The 22,159-nt window shown below is 43.1% G+C and overlaps 2 protein-coding genes across 2 annotated transcripts in view; both read right to left on the bottom strand.

Annotated features, from left to right (window-relative positions):
* The window catches only part of FREM1 (FRAS1 related extracellular matrix 1), a 275,149-nt gene extending 261,998 nt beyond the window's left edge, over positions 1–13,151 (bottom strand). Inside the window, exon 1 of the mRNA XM_057313443.1 lies at positions 12,892–13,151. The gene's annotated coding sequence lies outside the window, so the exon portion shown is untranslated. The remainder of the gene's footprint in view (positions 1–12,891) is intronic.
* Positions 13,152–15,413: 2,262 nt separating this feature from the next.
* Positions 15,414–22,159, bottom strand: part of TTC39B (tetratricopeptide repeat domain 39B) — a 148,832-nt gene continuing 142,086 nt past the window's right edge. The window contains exons 21-22 of the transcript XR_008959866.1: positions 16,271–22,043; positions 15,414–16,007 (exon numbers count right to left, since the gene is read on the bottom strand). The gene's annotated coding sequence lies outside the window, so the exon portion shown is untranslated. The remainder of the gene's footprint in view (positions 16,008–16,270; positions 22,044–22,159) is intronic.

The raw sequence follows: 22,159 nt of genomic DNA on the forward strand, positions 1-22,159 counted from the left end.
TGCCCTGCTCAATCTAAATAAATTAAATAAATAAACAAACCACCTCTTTTTTTAAAAATCAAAGATCAAAATAAAGAGCTTTTGAAATTGAAAAAAATCTCAGCTAACATTTTTAAAGACTCAATGTGAGGGTTGGAAAAGTACAATGAAAAAGCCAAGAATAATACAGAAGATAAGAAAATCAGGACTGACTCCTAATTCTAACTCAAAATTAGACTTGACACCCATGATCCAATTAACAGGAGATTCAGGCAGAGAGAACAGAAAAAAAGGGAGGAAATTGCTAAAGAAATAAAATTAAAGGGGGCGCCTGGGTGGCACAGCGGTTAGGCGTCTGCCTTCAGCTCAGGGCGTGATCCCGGCGTTCTGGGATCGAGCCCCACATCAGGCTCTTCCGCTGGGAGCCTGCTTCTTCCTCTCCCACTCCCCCTGCTTGTGTTCCCTCTCTCGCTGGCTGTCTCCATCTCTGTCGAGTAAATAAATAAAATCTTTAAAAAAAAAAAAAAAGAAATAAAATTAAAGAATTTTCCAAAACTGAAGGACATGGGTCTTCCTGATGAAAAAAACCCATCACTTTAAGTATCTTGCAATTTTGCCAATAAACCTGGAGGGGGGGAAAACTAGCTTATGAAAGACAGTAAACAAGGCCTTCAAAATCCCAGCAGATGTGAGCAGAATTCCATACCAGGCAACACTATTAATGAATTGCGGTGTCGTGTGCAATAAAGACATTTTCAGACTGCCCAAGAATTCAAAAACATGCTTCTCCAGCAAGGCTCTGCTTCAGAAAAATCAAGATATGGATGGGAAAGACAAGGAACCCAGAAAATAAGTTGTCTAAGACCAGAGAAGTCCTGCAATGATTCCTGCACTGCAGACCCGCAGAGCCAAGCCTCCAGGGTGGCCGAGGAGCCAGACGGAGATGGGGAAGATGGGGGTGAAGGGATGGAACCCACAGATTTTTTTTTTCAATTTTTCTACACGTTTCATAAAATTATTGGAAGATGCTTGACAAATCTGTTGGAGCATCTGGAAAACAAATTATCAATGCATACACAGCAGACCAAGCAAATGAAAAAATAAGTCAATTATTAACATCAAGATGAAAAAGACAAGAAAGGAAAGGCAATGTTCAAACATTACTTGCCCCTGCAGTGAACAACTTATATGGTTGTAATAATGTCAATGGTGAGCAAGGATTTAACCAAAACCGTGGCACAACTAGAATATGAGGAAAGAGACAGGAGCAGAACAGGCAGTGAAGATGGGGGAGAGAGAAAGAGAGCCAAGGCTTCATCCACAATAACAGAAGAACATCTAAACTTGGGAATGGATATAGACTATCAGCATAAGCATATCAGGTTTTTTAAAGATTTTATTCATTTGAGAGAGAGCGAGCGACCGAGCACGAGTGGGGCCAAGGAGGGGCAGTGGGAGAGGGAGAAGCAGACTCCCCACTGAGCAGGGAGCCCAACGACGTGGGACTCGATCCCAGGACCCTGCGATCATGACCTGAGCCAAAGGCAGACGCTTAACTGACTGAGCCGGCCAGGCGCCCCAGCATAAGCATATTAGTTAGAAATACTATAATAAATACTAAAAGAAACAACTAAAAGAGTTTAATGCAATCACTTTCAGGGAGGGAGGAATGGGACAGGGACTTTTCTTTATAAGTTTTTGGTCCTATTTCATTATGTTTTTATATGTACAGGTATTACTTTGATACAAGCCTTAATGATAAAGTCAAAGCTAATAAAACTAAATAAAGGGCTCAGAGCCCATATAGATATCGAGAGAGAATTTCCCACAAATAGTAATCAGGGCTATGACACAAGAGAGTGAGTGACGTCCCTCAGTCACCTAGAGCCTGGGACCAGCAGAATAAGACAGAACAGAGAGCACTTTCTAGACACACCTGGCTCAGAGCTTCCATCGATCCCTTGTGAGAAGGAAACTAGAAAGTACTAAAACCACATGTTGTCATAGGTTTTTGCACATCTGCTTCCTCCCATGTAGAAACCTGTCTTTGGTTCTCTTCCCCAGTGTGGATTCAACCACACTCAACAAACGTGCTCCTCATCCCCAGCAAGCCCTGCGGCCAAGAGCCCCGCAGGCATGTCACAGACAGACGTCTGCACTGGCCAGAAGCAAGGGACAAGTCTGAGTAAAGTTCCTCTGGCAGAATGTCAATATGAACGGACTCGGTCTTGACCACGCGCGCACACACACACACACACACACACACGCACACACATACAGTGTGCTCTTGGGAGGGATTTTTTTTTTTTTAACTGTTGTCTTCTGGCTTTTTTACTCAGTATTGGAACTTTTTAACTAACGTCCACTTTCGTCTTCAGTAGGACGATGAAGTATAAATCGCACTGCATGAGCTGAGCAAAGGCACAGAATGTTCTTGTCCATAGCAGGACTTGGGACAGATTATGATAATGGCAAAACTGACTACAAAAGCAATTTGACCATACCAGAAAACTGCTCTGATTTCAAAAGACGTTGCTGTAGTGGAGACTTCTTACAGCTAAGGCTGCATGCCATTGCTGTGCACCGCATCTTCATAAACATACAGTCACTGTTGAAATAGCCCACCAGGCTTGAAGGTCTGCCATATATAGTCCGTAAAATAAACTGTGACTTAAAATAGAGCTTTGTCTAAAAATAATGCAGTTACTTTAAAAAAAATCAAATTATGTTCAAAGAGTTGCTTGTGTAACCCAAAGGTAATGGGAATTAAAAAAAGAAAATCAAATGGCAAACCCAGCATGTGGGCCCATACTAAGTCTCCAGCAAACCCTAGCTAGAAAGAAAATAGGTGGTAAGCTGGTAGACACAGAAGGAGGTATTTCTAAATAGACTGGGGGACTTGTAAGCACTTTTTAAATCTAAAACCAAGGAGGCTACTAAAATCCTTCCTTCCATAGTTACAAAAAACAAACACAAAACAAAAGTCCATTTTGCAATAGTCATTATCAAAGGCCTGTTCACCATGACGAAGAGTCCCGGTGACTCTGAGATTGCTGTGGCCCTGAGAAGCCATTTCAGCCACTTCTCGCCAGTAGCCAGTGCAGAGCTGGGGGTGAGTAACTCCAGAGCAGCCCTAACGAAGCGTGTACCTCACGGGCAGCTGCTCCCTGAGTACCCACGTGTATGTGGACACATGGGAAGTAAAATTTACAGTGGTGAACCAAAGTTCTGGAGGGATACTACAAGAAAAGGGAGTGCATCTATTTTCCGAGTAAGATGCTTTAGTAAATAACAATAAACAGTCAAGGTATGAACTCAGAGAGTGATCTTAGTAAGTACAATGCCTAGGTCAAGGTTTCCAGAACAGTCCAGGTACCAAATGTGCCAGGGTTTTTACCAAACTTCTCCATTTCATAAAGCAACCAATTCTCAAATATTCTTGTTAGAGAAAGAATGAAGCTAAATGATATGCCCAGTTCATTTTTTTTCAATTAGCAATCTACCATCATGTTTTTAAAGACATTCCCCCTTCTAATTGTTTTTAATGATAAAGATCCCTACACAAAATTTTAATATTGTCATCATCTCGTGAAAAGAAAAATCCCATACCAAAATTGAAAAAAGAATCATGATTTCTCCCTCGTTTTCTGAAAAAAAAAAAATAATAATAAAGAAGAGCTTTGTTTTGGTATCTTCTGATCTAAGCACATGAGCACTGGAAAATAGAATCACTTAAATTTAACAACTCAGATTGTTTCCCCTCACAAAACAGAATAATAGTGGGAACATTTTTGTGACTCCGAGGAAGCAAATGTTTCTAATTAGTGAACAAGATCAGCTGAGGTAGGGCTCGGGGCATCTGTGTCTCTCATTAGGGACACTATCCTGGAGAGCAAAACAACAGAACTGCCTGAATTCTGTTTGTGAAGGTTGCCACCTACCGAAGAACACACAGAACTGCAGCCAGCTTCCAGGGCGGAGCGCGAGGAGCGTGATGGGGGAGGAAGGGAAAAGCAGATAATCCTGCGATCTGGTGAGACTTTCGTGCCCAAAGAAGGCAAGAAGGGGGTACGGCACTGACTTAGCAGATACAGCTCTGGGTACAGGACGGTCAGGCTGGAAGACTGTGTGGAGGAGGTACTTACTGGGCCTCCTGGGGTCATTAGGGTTTAGCAAAGGAGGAGCGCATGGGAAGTGGAGGCAGGTGGAGGCAGGCAGAGAGGTGGGGAAAGCCATGACGTAGATGGAGTCCAGTGAGGGGATGAGACCCGCCCGAGAAGAGTGTATCCCCTGGGCTCTTGTAGGAAAGGAGATGAAATGCTGAGGGCCTCGGGTTAGTGCATTAGGATTCCTCCCCTCCTACGTGTATCAAGTCATCGTGTTGTACAACTATACCTCAATAAATCTGGATAAAATGTGAAATAAATAACAAAAACATGTAAAGAACCAATGGATTATGGAAACAGAGCTCAGTGAGAAATTGCTGTACAGATGGTAAACCTCCTGACTCTTTGGAAATTGTCTCAAAGGAAATTACTTAGATTAAAGATTGACATAGTGATCTGACAGGTAAAATAGTGACTCTAATACCATCCTGGGCCACCCAGCACTAGGAGCTACAGCACCTGTGGCTACCCCCTCGATCGGTCAATATGGGAGCCCCAAGCCTGCCCTCTGTCCACAAACGCACCTCCTTCTCCGCTCCCATAAAAGCAGTGCTCCCCCTTCCATTTCATTCATCTGTTCTAAATATATTAACAGAGACCCAACCATGTTCCTGGCATGGAAACAAGGATGAAGGCAAATATGGTCCCCTCCCTCATGGTACTTACCATCTAGTGAAGCTTGGAGACAGTAATTAAATAACTACACAGATGATAGTATAAAAGTTATGAGTACCCTAAATTCAAGGCTGTGAGAGCCTAGCTAGGGGCAACTGAATCAGTCCGGGGGTGGCGGAAGGTACATAAATGGATTCTTACTGAGGAAACAACATTTGGCCAACACGCATCAATTACGGCCGCAGGGGGCGCATTCAAGAGCACTTGCTGCCACAAGGGGGCAGGCAGGAGCCCAGGGTTTGGAGGCCTCGGGCCGGCTTCCACCTTTTAACAGCTTCTCCGGACAAGTCACTTGAATTCTTAGTCTCAGTTTGCTCGTGTATAAAATGGGGAAAGAAGGGGCGCCTGGGTGGCACAGCGGTTAAGCGTCTGCCTTTGACTCAGGGCGTGATCCCGGTGTGATGAGATCAAGCCCCACATCAGGCTCCTTCGCTATGAGCCTGCTTCTTCCTCTCCCACTCCCCTTGCTTGTGTTCCCTCTCTCGCTGGCTGTCTCTATCTCTGTCAAATAAATAAATAAAATCTTAAAAAAAATGGGGAAAGTAGTGGGGATTAAATGATAAAATACACAGAATGTGCTTACTGCAATGACTAGAACATAGTATGCAGGAAAATGTTAGCTCATATAATTTTGGTGTTATTAATCCTCTCTGCTTTCATGCCAGAGTGTGGACAATGAGGAAGAAGAGGAATAGGGAAGATTTGAATTTAAAGACTAGAATGGTTATATGCTATTTCTATGTGATATGTTACTGATATGTTTAGATTCCAGATAGAACATAGGATCCATTATGACACAGAAGGAAATAAAAATAATATGATTAGAACTCTCTCTTAGCCATCTAGCTGGAAATTGAACCATTATATTTAACATCGTTTATGTGGAAAAATGTGTTCCAATCCAAACTGAATTAGCCAAAAAATCCTTTGACTACAATGCATTTGTATATTGGTGACTGTCCATTCTTTCACACAGAAGGGTTCTATAGGTGAGAGCAATGTTTTACATACAACGGAAAGCTCCTGAAACATGGGGTAATGCCCTTCCATGGCTGTTGGCTATGCCACTTAGAAAGGACCATAGTGATACCATGTCCACTGGGAAATTGTCATGGAAGTTACATGACTTACCCAGGGACAGGTAAATGCACCTGGGGGCTACAGTCTCTTAATCAGTTTCCTTTCCTACATCTCATTAAAGTGCTGCCCCTAAGTAAAGAGGATGTTTTCTCTCTTCTAAGCCTTTTTTTATGTTCAGAGGTCCCGTGTATGTCAGGAAGAAACAAAAACAAGCAATTTGGAGAGTTTCTGATGACTCAGTCCATTTGAATAACTGGGTGATTCAGGTAGATATCTGGCTTAATTTTTTTCAGTAAATTTAGGTGAATATTCTACCTAAAATGAAGTCTGGGATATTAAAATGGTTTAACACTGTTCAGAATGATTTACAAACGTGAGAAAAACCTATGCACATAAAGAAAAGGGGGGGATGTATTAAAATGTATAAAAACTGGATGGTTTCCTATGAAAACGACACACAAAAAAATGGAAAGACATCCCCTGCTCATGAATTGCAAAAACAAATATTGTTAAGATATCTAAACTACCCAACACAATCTACATATTCAATGCAACCCCTATCAAAATACCAACAGTATTTTTCACAGAGCTGGAAAAATCCTAAGATTTGTATGGAACCACAAAAGACCCTGAACAGCCGAAGCAATCTTGAAAAAGGAAAGCAAACCTGAAGGCATCACAATTCCAGACTTCAAGTTGTGTCACAAAGCGGTAGTCATCAAAACAGTTTGGTCCTGGCGCAAGAATAGACACGTAGATCAATGGAACAGAAAACTCAGAAATAAACCCATAATCATATGGTCGATTAATCTTCGACAAAGGAGGAAAGAATACCCAGTGGGGAAAGGACAGTCTCTTTAACAAATGGCGTGGGGAAACTGGACAACTACAGACAAGAGAATGAAACTGGACCACTTTCTTACGCCATACACAAAAATAAATTCAAAATGTATTAGAGACCTAAATGTGAGGCCTGAAACCATAAATATCCTAGAAGATAAGGCAGTAACTTTCTCTGACATCAGCTGTGGCAAATTTTTTCTAGATGTGTCCCCTGAGGCAAGGGAACTAAAAGCAAAAATAAACTACTGGGGCTACATCAAAATAAAAAGCTCCCACACAGCAAAGGAAACCATCAACAAAACTAAAAGGCAACCTACCGAATGGGAGAAGATATTTGCAAATGATATATCCGATAAAGGGCTAGTATCCAAAATATATAAAGAACTGATACAGCTCAACGCCCTGAAAAACAAATAATCCAATTTAAAAATGGGCAGAAGCCATAAATAGACATTTCTCCAAAGGAGACATCCAGATGGCCGCCAGACACATGAAAAGATGCTCAACATCACTCTTGTGAGAAATGTAAATCAAACCTACAGTGCAGACCCCACCAGTCCTTTGGTCCTGGAGCTGCGTCCAGCACTCTCCTCTGCAAATGGGTTCCACAGCCTAACGTCCCAACCCCATCACCCACCTGTGATTGCCAGTGGAGACCTGGGAGGGGTCACCGCCGGGTTTCCACCAGCCCACAAACAACAGCATGGCAGCCACCCCCGTCCAGCAGCTGGCTCGTGGCCACCCACGACTATCACCAGCACCGCCTGCACTCCACTTCCAGTAACAGCTCCTGCGGAAGGGCAGAGCATCCTGGGGAAGCTGCCCCTCACCGCCCCCCAGTCTCCCCATAGCCCACCACCAGGCTTTACGAGGCGCTAGGCTCATCAGAGCTCCCCGCTTTCCCTCCTGTGGATGCGGTAGGCTGCAGCAAGCAGAAACATTTGGGCTCTTTTATATCAAAACCACAAAACACCAAGAAGGACATTAAGAGAACCCCACTCTGTACTATCCAAGCCACATGCAAGCCTTCATGACACCCCTGGAACTGTGTGCCTTGCACCCAGTGGAAAATAAACTCTAAGCAGCCAATAATACAAAACAAAACAAAACCACCTACATGCACTATCTTCTCACACCTGTCAGAATGGCTAAAATCAAAAACACAAGAAACATGTGTTGGTGAGGATGTGGAGAAAAAGGAACCCTCATGCCATGTTGGTGGGAATGCAAACTGGTGCAGCCACTGTGGAAAATGGCATGGAGGTGCCTCAAAAAGTTAAAAATAGAACTACCCTGTGATCTAGCAATTGCACTACTGGGTATTAATCCAAAGAATACAAAAACACTAATTCAAAGGGATACACGCAGCCCACTGTTTACTGCAGCATTATTTTCAATAGCCAAGATATGGAAGCGGCCCAAGTATCCATCAACTGATGAATGGATAAAGAAGTGGCTCTTTCTATATATATTATTTATATATTATTCAGCCATAAAAAAAGAATGAAATCTTGCCATTTGCAACTACATGGATGGAGCTAGAGAGTATAATGCTAAGCAAAATAAGTAAATCAGAGAAAGAAAAAATACCATATGATTTCACTCATATGTAGAATTTAAGAAACAAAAGAGCATAGGGGGAAAAAAAAGAGGGGCAAACCAAGAAACAGACTCTTAACTACAGAGAACAAACTGATGGTGACCAGAGGGGAGTTGGGGTGGGGGGGAGATGGGCAAAACAGGTGACAGGGATTAAGGAGCTCACTTTGACGAGCACCAGGTGTTCTATGGAAGGGTTGAATCACCACATCCTACAACTGAAACTAATATTACACTGTATGTTAAGTAACAAATTAAAAATATGTTTTCTCTATTTTTCATATTTTCTCCAAGGGATATAGAAGTTTAACATAAAAAAAAAAAAAACCTTTTACTACATGGGACCAAAAAAAAAAAGGGCAGATACCAGACCCAAAATATGAAACTTCTCATAACTGGGGAAAAGGATATTCACTTTCCACAACTCTCAATAATTTCTCTTTATACTCAGGCACCATGGAAATGCCAGAGAAACTGGGGTAAATATTTTTATTTTTTAATCATATCACCTGGAAGCAGTCCAATTCACTAAAAATCAATTCCCAGAAAACTATTTCCGTGAATTGCCAAATTACAGCAAATTGGTTTTCAGGAAAAGGAGAAAGGAAAAACAAAAAAAGGACCTAAACTTCATAGCCCAATTGTTTGCTAAAATATACCTAATTCACATTATGAATAGTAGTGCTGGCAGTGAGTGGACACTCCCTGCTTCGCCTGCATTTAACTGCTTCTTATTTACCTGGAAAGAGTTCAGTGACTTCTAAGACCATTTCCCTAAATGGTGAGTTGAAACTCACAGGGGCTCCTAAAAAAGCAGCCCTTTTTCTTACTTTGAGGCTGAAACAATAAAAGGCATTGGATACTCAGATCAGACTCGCCAGATTCAGAGATTTTACCCTGTGTCAGGTGTTACAAACAGCAAGAAGAGGTCCAGGACCTCTAATCCAACTTCCCCAGTCCTTTCTTAGGTCGTTTGCCAATATCTGACATATGCAATCATTGTTTTCACCAAAAAGAAAAAAAAAAGCTATCTCTACCATGAAACATCTTTTGCATTCCTATAGTTACACAGCAGTGGTTCTCAAACTGGCCCTAGCAGACGGAAGGGCAGGGAGAGACTGAGGAAAGGGACAGAGCACCCGAGACTGGTGGTGGCGGGTTTAATAAGCAAGACAACTTAACTTACAAGGATTGTCTCCAGCAACCACAAGACGAGTAAATCTCTGCACCCCGCTGCCAGTCTTTCCGGTTTATACAGAGGTCTTCCCTGGGCTCAGTCACGTACTCAGAGCAGGTGATCTCAACCACACACTGGGAAGGTGGGCGGAACGTGCACTCAGAGGCCAGGGGAGGGGGTAAGGAGCCTCTGATTGCCCAGGGCCAGCTGGAGGGTCAACCCGCAGTCGTGTCCTCTCGATGACCTCCGCCGACAATAGCTTATGTAACTTTTTCCAGAAAGCCAGGCCCCATAAATCCGTAGATCCCTGGTCTGTCGGTCATGATCAATTCTAGACAGACCAGGTACTTTCTGCTATGCTAAAAATATTCCACCATTGAGGACTCTCCCATCAGAGAAAGCCATGAGTGTGACTGCCGAGAAGTCTGTCATTAATATGTTTATAAAGAGATTTGACCAAGTCATCTCTCCTGCCAGCAAGTCTCTCAGTAAAAAGGAGAAACGAGTTGCATGCCTGGAGCCCCCAGCCATCAAGAGAAAAATAATTTGTATTTCTTTCTTTTATTACAAGCTTTTCTTTCTCATTTCAAATAAATGTTTGAGGCAAAAAATACAGATAAGCAAAATAATTTTAAAATATTTAAAGTACTTAAATCAACGTAATTCCTCATCCCTCTGGATAACCATCAATAGATTGTTAAATATTTTTCTGCCTTTTTAATAAATGCATAGTATTAATGAAATGACATCAGGCTAATGGTCCATGAGACACATATAAATAATAAACAAGACGTGGGGTGGGGATAGATTTCTAGAAGAGCAGTGTGAGGAGTTCTGTAAACCTCCCCAGCAAAACAACCATAACTAGTCAAGGGTTGGTTTTGTTTGTTTGTTTTAATTTAAAGTCTCTAGAAATTCTCCTAAGGGCATCCAGCACTTAGAGAGCCCTTAGAGAAATGTTTACTCAAGGAAATCGAAGTCTCAGTAAGAAACACAAGGGTTGGTGGCATTGCCCCTCTCTCCAGCTCAGCACTGTGGGGGCGCTAACCCAGCTGGTGCAGCCCGGAACATGGGGTTTCCACTTGCCCCAGCTCTCAGTCTGGGGCCACAGGATCTCTCCTGGAGGAACAGGCCACCAGCATTTCTTGTCCCCCCACCAGGTTCATGTTGCGGAAGTTCTACCCAAGGCAAGAATAGCTGAGAGGTCCAGGACTACCTTCCATCACCCTCAAATCATGGGACAGAAGATCTGTCCCAGGCACAGCAGGCTAACAATCTGGAACCCAAATCCCCTTGATCCTAGCTCACTTATGGGCAGATTCCGTGTCAGGAGAGGCAAGCTGAGAGGTCCACAGGCTACTCCCCCATGCAGCACCCTGCTCAGCAAGCAGGGGTGTCATTCTGAGAAGGAGACCATGTCCCTGTCCCAAGCTCTACAGCAGTTGACCATAGATTTTGCCCAGTGAGAGAAAGAAGCCATAAGAACAGAGAGCTTTGAATCTCTCCTCAAAGGAATGATTTTATTGGGAACAGGGTATGGGGAAGTTTAAGTCTAAGGGCACTGTTGCAACAGTGGAGATTTTAATGGTAAGCAATTAAGAGAAGGCGGGTAACTTTATAAGAATAATAAGCTAAACTGTATGGACGCCTGGGTGGCTCAGTCGGTTAAGCATCTGCCTTTGGCTCAGGTCATGATCCCAAGGTCCTGGGATCAAGTCCTACATCAGGCTCCTTGCTACACAGGGAGGCTGCTTCTCCCTCTGCCTGCTGCTCCCCCTGCTTGTGCTCTCTCTCCAACAAATAAATAAATAAAATCTTTTAAAAAAAATAAGCTAAACTGCAGACCAATGGAAGGTTAACAGAGAGAACTAAGGAAAAAGACAGCTAAAAACAACCCTCCTGGGATGGAAACAAACCTCAAAGACTGACTTCAGTGACTCTTATTCCTAAAAAAGGACCTAAATTTAATTGGACAAGACTGTAGAACAACTTAGGTCCCAGGGCATTGTTCAAAACAGTAGAGCAACCAGCTAGAAATTCGTGAAGACTACCGGCTGGATGTGATAGCAACAGAGGGGGACAGCCTAACGGCCAGAAGAGGGAAAGACACAGCCAAAGCCAGCCCTGCGAAAGCTACTGTCATGCCGAGGTCGTACCCTCGGAGGTGTAACATCAGAGGCGTTACCCCGGAGCAGGGAAACTTCCAGCCGTGTCACTGAACGAATAAAAAAGAAATGACACACGAAAGTAACTTAAATCCAAAGGGATAAAAGAAAAGAACCAGAAAGTAAATAAACAGGGTTAACATAACAAGTACTACAGGTAAAGGGTTAAAAGCCCTGATCTGGCCCTTCAGTTAACATTCCAGCTCTATCTTCAGGAGACGTGATCAAGGTAAGGATCTGACTCCATGCGGCAAATACCACCCTGGGAGAAAGGTGCCTCCTCTGGCCTCTTGCACTGAGCGGCTAAAGGTTGGACTGTCACCCTCAGTCTGGCTCGATGTCTTAAACTGACCACCTACACACCTGATTCCTCAACAGGTGGAATGTGAATTATGACACTAAGTGTCCATCCATTTGGGCATCTATAACGAAGATCCCATGGACTGAATGGCTTATAAACAATAGAAACTTATTTCTCACAGTTCTGAAGGCTGGGAAGTCCAAGATCAAGGTACCGGCAGAGTCTGATAAGGGCTCACTTCCTCAACTACCTTGCTGTAACCTCACGTGGGCGAGAAGCAAGAGAGCTTTGTCAGTCTTCTTTTACAAGGGAACTAATTCCCTGCCTGAGGGCTCTGCCATCCTAACCTAATCCCCTCCCTCCAACGCAACCTCTCCTAATCCTAATCCTAATCCTAATCCTATCATTTTGGGGGCAAGGATTTCAACATATGAACTGGGGGGGGGGGGGGGGGGAGCACAGATATTTGGTGTACGGCACTAAGCAATGTTGCCTAATGATTAAGATGACACTTGGCGGGTAAATTTCATTTGGATAGGGGGAGACCGTAAATGAGCTTTATTTATTTATTTATTTTTTTTGGAAGATTTTTTTTAAAATGTATTCATTTGGGAGAGAGAGCGCGCGCCAGCGAGAGCACGCGCAAGGGGAAGGGTCAGAGGGAGAGGGAGCCCGAGGAGGGGCTCATCCCAGGACCCTGGGATCACAACCCGAGCTAAAGGCAGACACCCAACCCACCCAACCAACTGACCCACCCAGGCGCCCCTGTAAATGAGCTTTAAATCAGGCCAAGGAAGCTGCAGTTCCCCTGAGTGTGGAGATTCCTGTAACTGAAATGTCCCTTAGAGACCCTAGAAGCCTATTGAACTGTTATTTAAAAACAAAAACAAAAACAAAAAAACTTACCTACTGTCTGATACGAGGCTTCCAGGCCAATGGCAGCGCTGGCCTTCCCTGGTGTGTTTCTCCTGTCCTCGCCCCAGAGCTGAACGTCTGCAAGTTCTCCCACTGGAGAGGAATGCCTGATGCTGCCCTGCGCATGCGCTGTGGCTCCAGACTGACGCCCTCCGCAGCAGCCTGGGCCAAGTGCAAGCCTCCGATCGCCTTCACTTTCAATGTTTAAATGACGCTAACAAGACCCCCGGATGGACACTGCAGACACACAAACGCTTTTCTGTTACTTTACAAAAAGCAAATCATACCACCAAGGCTTGCGTTGGCCCATTTTTACCCCTTCGACTATGATGGCCATCTTTCTGATATTAAATATTCCATATTATTTGCAGTAACTGCGTAATATCGATTGCGTGAATATACCATAATTTACTAAGCCTGGTGTTGGGCATAAAGGTTTTTTTCCCAGTTTTTCTGCTATTTCGAACCACACTTTAAGAAACAAGTGGGATACTAAATAGTTTGATATATACATGATTCTTCTAAGGATACATTCCTAAAAATGAGGAAGTCACATGTCAGGCCAGTCCTGAAATTTCTACAAAAAACCTTCTATGACTATCTCTTTGAAATGAGTGCTTTTATTCAGTTCTTCAATTCACTAGGTAAAGGCCTTAACCATACCTATTTTTCAATTATCCGGTACTGTATTTGTAAGATTAACTAAGTAGTAAATATTATTTTCCAGAAATTTTCCATAGAATAAATCCACTTGACCCAGGGAAATATACTGCTTAATAGCTTTATAAATCTAACAGTCATAGCTTTTTAGTTAGAGTTAAGGAATAAAATTAAGTTTATAGCCTATACATTTCTTTTTTCTTGCCAGTAAAATTGAAACAAGGAGAAGTTTCTTTGGTTCCTGGAGCATGTTTATAAAACTCTTCTAAAATTGGAAGTAATTTATGGCTGAATGTTCTGTACAATACAGCTGTGTATCCATCTGGCCCTGGTGCTTTATTACCTGATATGTCTTACAGGGCACTTTTAAAAAATTTCTTTTCATCCACAGGGCTTATTTAATTTCCCTTTGCGTCTGGCCTCAATAATTCCAAAACTCTATTTCATCCTCATGGCAAACACACAAAATAAATCCCATAATCCTGCATGCTATCTTCCAGCGGTCATATTTATAAGGTCCATAAATCAAGGAGATTTGAAAAGGGTTTTTCTTATATTTAGAATTTGTTCAATCGTGCACATGAGCTAAACTTCAACTGATATTGAAGTTGACTTTTGTCCCAAGTGGGAATATGCCGTTTAGAATCACAGATCTATCTACAAAGAAATTACCAACATCTTACAAATGTTTCTTCTCGAAGAAGAGACCATTTCTAAGAAGTTACTCACTGTATTTTGATGGGCAACACAAGCAGGTCAATTAATTCAATAAGCATTTATCAGGATTTCTCTGACTTTTGACTAAATACAAGTAAGAAAACAGTGATCGCCGTTGGTTCCAACAAGACTGACATGGAAGGCTATCTCCTGGAAAGACCAGGAATCCTGAGCCATAGCAGAGTGGACCAGTGCGCGAGGCTTGGTACAGAGATCCTAGACACAGTCTTTGAGGACCCTCACTCCCACATTCCTTTGTTTCTAGACTTGAGGGCACAACCATGAGAGAGGCAAGAGGATAAAGTTATTTTCAATGCCTTGTATAAGTTCAAATGAGGGGAACTCATTTCCTCGTTGAATGCAAAAAGGCAGCATACTTGTGAAATGGCCTATCTTAGATCTTGAACTCACGCAAAACCTAAGCAAACGGGGCTGATTACCTTGGAGAGGTGGAGAGCCCAAGAGACAGAGTGAGGGAAAGGCTGCGATCTGCTTGGGTCCCTCCAATGACCCATCTCCAACAATAAAATCAAATTCCCACTTGGTCTTGATGCCGATGGGAACTATGGCAAATGAGATGATCATAGTGATTCCCCCCCCAAAAGCAGGTGTGTTGCCTGAATTGAGGGAAGATGGAGTTGGGCATATGAAGGGGTGCTTCCTACTCTTCTAGGACACAATGTTACACATTCTAAAGAGAACCTGGACCACAAGATTGAAAGCCAACTATGTGAGTTTTGTTCTTAGAAGAGTTCCTAAGCAACAAAGAAAAGAAATTTGAAATTATAAATTATGCATAACATTCTCTTCCACTCAAAGCATCTAACTAAATGTCTAATCATTACTACCGTTATTTGCTTAAAGCTTCCACTCCTCTAGCACAAGAGTAAGTATATCATGAGTAACATCTCATTTACTAAGTATCAAAAACAGCAGAATGCAAGAGTTAAGTGGTATAAAACTGTAAAATTCTCCCTGGATTTCCTTTAGAGCAAGAAGTAGGTCTTATTTGTCTTTGCATCGGTGAGACAGTGCTGGGCATACAGTGAGTGCTCAATAAATCTTAAACTAAATGATCTCAAGCTACAGTGAATTCAAGCAGTGAAAATTCCTCCAGAGAGAAGAAAGTCTTACAATTTTGGCAGTCATTCAGTATTTATTTTTAGTAATGTAAATGACATCATAGAAAAGTTATATCCCCTAGAGTAGATTATTCTATTTGCTTTAAATATGCCATCTCAGAATACAAAAATCAAAGCCTGAGCCTATTCTAGGAGCAGCATTCAATTTTACTTCCTTGCTAAGAGAGGATTTGTCCAACTTCTGCACAATGGAAAAGTCCCCGAAGTACCTTTCACAGAGCGCCAGTCCTAAGGGTCACTCGTGGGCGGTGGGCGCCATCAGCGATGCCATCGAATACGGGTTCTGTGTCAAGGGAGCGTGCGCTGAGTAATTCAACTGGTGTCTCTGCTGGAGGACATATTACAATCGTTGTACTGCTCCAGGTACATTGTAAATCTCCCCAAAAGAGGATCTGGGCTGTGGCATTTCTCAGACGCCTTGTGCAGGGAACTGCTTTTTCATGCTGTAGCTTGAGGAGCAATGTTTTCCTGAGCCCGCTCTGGGAAGCGGGGGCGTAGGTCAGCTGTGCCTCTCCACCTACGTCTCCGGCGGTGTTCTTCCGGTTGTGCTTTCCTAGCTGGCTACCCATCTGTAGTCGCTGGACTCCCCTGCTTGTGGCGTAGAGTATTAGGAGAAGAGACAAGAAACTGAGTGTTCCACAACTGTCTCTTCTTGACCACCAGTTTCTACGGGGGCAGCTAAGAAATGCCTTAGGAGGCCCTGGGAACTATGGCGGAGATGACAGGATAATTGAGACAGGGGAAACTGAGGACAACACAGGAGAAGAAGAAGAAAGGGGAAAAAGGAAAAGACAAACTAAGAAGGGATACTGGTGAGAAGGAAGGTGAAACCGCAGTCAGTGAACACCCACCTTCCACATTAACATGAAGATCCCAGAGTTGAGTTAAACTGAAGCCGTCAGTGAGGGGGTGTTCCCACAGGAGCAGCTGACCAGCAGCCCGACGGGGAGCCTCTTCCCTCGGCCCTCAGCCTCTCAGCCTTCGCCTCCTGAGCCAAGGGAAGCCACCTACATACACAGCAAACCTTTACCATCCCTGTGGTGTCTTTTTAATGCCTCTCACTACTAGGGATTCTGCTCTTTTGAATGATAATATACCATTTACTAAAATGATTTGATCTTGACAAAAGCAAAAGCACACAAAGGTTGAGTGGCAGGCAGAGACCATGTCCACGTGGCTTTAGAGTCTCAGATTCATAGCTGTTCGGAGTCTAAGGACCTCAGAGGCAAGCTTGTTTTGGTGACTGTTTTTGCGAGTGGCCCTCAGAAATGCGTGTGTGTAAACATTGTTCTTTATCTGAAGAGCATTAAAGGTAAACCACCAACTCACCTGTTCACGGTGGCTTCTTGGCAGGAAGGACAGTCGAGGTGATTTCTTGGAGCCTATCCACCGTTACTAAAATATTTGCACCGCCAGTATCAGATGCTACCCCGGGAATTTGAAATGTTACCTGCAACAGTGACACCTGGTGGCTTCTATGTCTTACTGCACCAGGAAATGAGGTCTAGGTATAAGCAATAAATATTCAGTCACAACATGAAAGGAATACATGAGTTCTGGAAAAGGAATACAGAAATGTTAAGATTTCACAACTTCCACTCAAAGCCTATACTACTCACTATATTAAAAATTATTACAAAATAAATTTTTTTAATAAAAATTACGACGAAAGAGTTACTGTGATAGAAGTCCTTGTTTCTACAGGGGAAGTAGCTAAGGAAATATCCAGTTATTTTGCAAGGGGTAGAGCATGTCTCCAAGTGATGTCTGAGGTGAGATTTGTTTTCCATGATCTGCTCACCCACACATCTGCTAAATGGGGGGCAGCCAGGTAACCCTGCCCATGCACTGCGACTTTAAAGATTAAATGGACAACACGCATTCTCTCCTGAGAATTGTGGAACTGGGAAAATAAAAAAATAACATCATTTATCTGGGGAGATATACCCATGAGGTAGACAGACAAAATGAGCCTTGTCTGCGACAAAGTTTTGCGGGATCAGGGCCTGAGAAGATACAGACAAAGCTGGCCAGGAGAGAGAAGAAAGTAAACAGTGTGCAAGGAGAGTCAGGAAGCATGAAAAAAGGGAAATGAGTGGAGAGAGAAGTGGACAGAGGCAGCTACCCTTGGTTTCTGTCCTTCTGTGAGCCTAACTTTTTTTTTAAGACTTCATTTATTTATTTGAGAGAGAGAATGCATGTGAGTGCAGGGGGAGGGAAGAGGAGCAGAGGGAGAGGGACAGGCCGACTCCACAGTGAGTGTGAGCCCAACACGGGGCTCGATCTCACAACCCTGAAGTTATGACCTGAGCCAAAACCAAGAGTCAGACCCATAACCAACTAAGCCACCCAGGTGCCCGAGCCTAATTTTTCTTTAGTTAAAAAAAAAAGAAGTCACAGAGGTAACCTGAGTGATTTCCAAGGTAAAAAGGAGTCCCTGATCTCTTAATTAAAATATCAAGTCTTTCTTACAAATCTGAATTGCTTTTCAAACTGCACTAATTCTCAGCACTCTTGTTGCCTATTTTCCTTATTTATCTCCGAGGCTCAACAGCGCTGACAGAGAGGGCTTTTCAGTTGAAACAAGATTGGACACTTTGCTTCCATGTAGTTGCAGTAAAGACTCAGCCATGTGAGAAAAACATAACCTAAGGAATTCTTTGTAACTCAGAAAGGCCCAATTCAGCTCTGCGCCGGTGCTTGTTCAGAGTCAAACTGAACACACTCAAGTCCGCTCACCCATCTTCCCTGTCCCACCCTGAACACCCATTTCTCCCCCATATTGCCAACTTCCTCCCCAGCACCTAAGCCAGAAAGCGAGGCCTCATTCTAGATCCTCTCTCCTGCCCTACCTCCATTCTGGTGTCCCCAAATCTGTTTAACTTAGAACTGCAGAAGCATAAATCTTAGCCACTGCTTTAGACTGAATGTTTGTGTTCCCCTAAAACCCATATGTTGAGACCTAATCCCCAATGTGATGGTGTTGGAGATAGCACCACTGGGTGGTTCATGAGAGTAGAACCCTCATGAACAGGATTAGTGTCCTTAAAAGAGACCCCAGAGGGCACCTGGGTGGCTCAGTCAGTTAAGGTCATGATCCCAGAGTCCTGGATCGAGTCTGCTTCTCCCTCTGCCCCTCCCCCCACTTGCACTCTCTCTCCCCGACTCACTTTCTCTCTCAAATAAAATAAAATAAAATAAAATAAAATAAAATAAAAAACTATTTAAAAGAGATCCCAGAGAGCTCCCTTGTCCCTCCCTATGAGGACACAACACAAAGACAGCTGTCTATGATCCAGGAAGCAGACCCTCACTAAATCCAGACATCTTGATCTTCAACTTCCCAGCCTCCAGAACTAGAAGACATGAATTTCTGTTGTTTATAAGCCACTCTGTCTAGAATATTCTGTTACAGCAGTCCAAACACTTGTTTGTGTCATTTTCTCACGTAATGCTTTGTTCCCTTGACCTACAACAGAAATGCTTCTTAGACAGTGAAACACAAAAACCTAATCAGTTCTACCACCATTGCTGACAGTCAAGACCAATGGGCATTTTTTCCTATTGCAAACTGATACAGCTATACATCAAAATTGTTTCGGCCTTAAGTCAACATTTATCTATCCAACATATAATGTGACTAAATAATAGGCGTCGGGCACTCTGCTGGGCATGCAGATAACAAATGTAACTCAAATAAGTTGTTTTAAAGAGACATACTTTCAAATTAACTACAGTTAAATGGTACACAAGCTATAATAAATAACCGGATGAAAAACTACCAGGAAACACAGCAAGAAAGGATGAATTCTACCTAAAGAAGAGAGATGAGAAAAGAATGTCAATGTTTAGAATCAAGAAGATAACACACACATTAAAAAAAAGTGTTAGGAATATAATGTATGTCTGCTTTTATGAACTAGGAAGGATAAAAAGTATCCTAATACATGATTTATGTGCAATAAATCCTAATTCATGATTTCTCTGATGTGTGACTGACTGCAATGTAAAGTGTAAATAAACATTATTTCCCAGCTATTCAGCCCCCTCCCATAAAAACAGTAGCAAAATAGGGGGGAAAATGAGATTTGGCTTTTCCAAGAGGAAGGTGGTAAGGCCAATAATTCTTGAAGTTCTCCCAATGAGAAGACCTGGGAGCAGAGTGGGTGGTCCGTGTGCTGACCTGTCCTCAGGTGCTGTCTCCCACCAACCCGTGCCCTGCCCACAGCCCAAACGTCCTCTATGGTCATGTGCTCATCATAATGACGGGTGGAGATTCTGGAACCTTGTGTGGGTACGCAGGTGCGCAGGAAGAGTCTTGCCCACTGATCAAGGTGAAACAGAACAAATCAGTTGAAAATCGTTCCATGGATCCGAGCCACAGGAAGCAAATAACCACTGTCACACTGTCTTTGCCTTGTTAGTCAGGGTTCTTAAATGGACACCACAGCAAAAGGACACAAACAACACAGCATTTTCACGCCAAGACCATTTTCTGAGAGGAACAGACAATATACTATGCTCCTATTCTCTCGTCAGTTCAAGGCCATCCGAACAGGACGTTGGCCATTCTGTTACCTACGTCATCCTAGAATTTCCAAAACGTTCTAGCAGTACAGACTCTTTACTCTTTCAAACATCACAGTTCCCAGTACACCAAAAACTTAGAATCCTAAGAAAAGAACCCAGAAGAAGAGAAGGAGGGAGAGGCAGTGTCAAAAGTCTTCTTTATTTGGGACGCTACATTGAGCCTGAGGTGAACTAAATCAAGTGACTTCGGACCTCACCTCTGGGGACGCTATGTCCCCCCACGTAGGGGAGCCATCTTCCTCCCCTGGGGTGGGAATATGACAATTAACAAAGTGATACGGAATTTGAATACAAAATAAATTGTGCTGAATCTCACATATGGTGCCCTAAAAATGTCCAAAATGATGTCATCCAAAGTGGGGGGGGGGGAGACTGCAATTAGACGGATGAGGAAGAGGCATTTGAGAAAACAGATTAATGATGCCTTTGACACAGTCAGCCTGAGAGGAATACTGGTTTCCATGACAACCAAACCACTTAACCTAAATTAACAAAGCTGTTAAAAAAGAAAAACTTAAAAGATGGGGAGGGGAAAACCCAGTGCATCCTCTTTGGGGAAATTAAGCAGCCTGTCCCATCAGCGCCTGTGAGAGGTGTGTGTGTTAACTACATATCCACAGGGTGTGTATTCTCTTACGCTCCCTGGTTCCCAGTAATTAGTTTTCAGAAGCAGTCCAAAGATGTTGAGAAATTGCAACTAATTAGTGCAGTTTTCTGATAGAACAGCCTTATTATCCCAACGCAGCCTTAGCCAGACTGCAAGGATAGGAACAGACAAAAGGCTGCTTCTTGCTTTCCCTCAACTTTGCACTGATGTTCACAGCATCTTCCCAGAACCACTTTCCCAGCATCAGGCAGGTCAGGCCTCTGGAATTTTGTTTGTAGCAGGGAATCGCTGCTTTTACAGAGAGACGCACAGGCCATTCACGATGAGACAATGCTCAAATCAAATAGTACAATGTCTAAGAACAATTGAATGTTTCCCATGGAATGAAAGGAATTGTACTTTCCTGTGTTGCTTTTAAGACAGTGGAGAAGTATCTCCAAATTTTTCTGGGTCTGCAATGAACTTGTCTGAGCTGTGGTGGAGACAAGTAGAGGTGAATCTATCAGAGAGAGGAGAGCAGAGAGAAAGCAGTACAGTACATCCCTATTGGCTTGAAATTCTGCCTTACTAGTCCCAACGCTAGTCCTCCACCCCTACTGTGCCTGAAGATGACTGGAAAATGGGGACTTTGCCTCTTTGTTGTCTCTGCTAAAAATATGTCTCATACGGGGGTGCCTGGGTGGCTCAGTTGGTTAAGCATCTGCCTTTCGCTCAGGTCATGATCCTGGGGTCCTGGGATCGAGTTCCACGTACGGCTCCCTGCTCAGTGGGAGTCTGCTTCTCCCTCTCCCTCTGCCACTCCCCCTGCTTGTGTGCACTCTCTCTCTCTGTCAAATAAATAAATAAAAGTCTTTTTAAAAATATGTCTCATATGGATAGTCGATTGCCAACATAAACAAGAAAGAAAAAAATAGGAACCCTAAAAATATTGAGAGCACTGTCAAGGTTTAGCATTTCTTAGAGGTGATATTCTCTGATTTCATGAGGAAAAAAACATGTAAGTATTGTAATCAATTAAGCTAGGTAAACCCTTGTTTACATATACAGTAGTCCTCGTGGATGCCAGAAACTGTGGAGTACCAAACCCTACATACGTGATGTTTTTTCCTGTATGTACATACCGAGGTCAAAACTTTATTCATAAAAGTAGGCACAGCAAGAGATTAACAATAATAACTAATATTAAAATAGAACAACCAAATAATATACTGTAATAAAAGTTGTGTGACTGTGCTCTCTCTCTCACAACATCTCATCGCACTGTACTCTTTCTCCTAGTGACGCAGTGAGGTGATGCGCAGGTGAGGAGATGAGGTGAGGGGAAGGACGTAGGCGCTGGGACCCAGCATCAGGCGGCCACTGACCTTCTGGCAGTAGGTCCGGAGGAGGATCGTCTGCTTCCCACGTGGGTAACTGGCCGTGGGTAACTGAAACAGCAGAAAGCGAAACCGTGCAAGACGGAGGACAAGTGTATGACATTTTATGAAAAATAAATAATACGTGAGGATTTTAAAAAATCAATCTCAAGTTTCTCTCAAGTTAA

Source organism: Ursus arctos, unplaced genomic scaffold (assembly GCF_023065955.2).
Source record: "Ursus arctos isolate Adak ecotype North America unplaced genomic scaffold, UrsArc2.0 scaffold_18, whole genome shotgun sequence".
Taxonomy (NCBI): Eukaryota; Metazoa; Chordata; class Mammalia; order Carnivora; family Ursidae; genus Ursus; species Ursus arctos.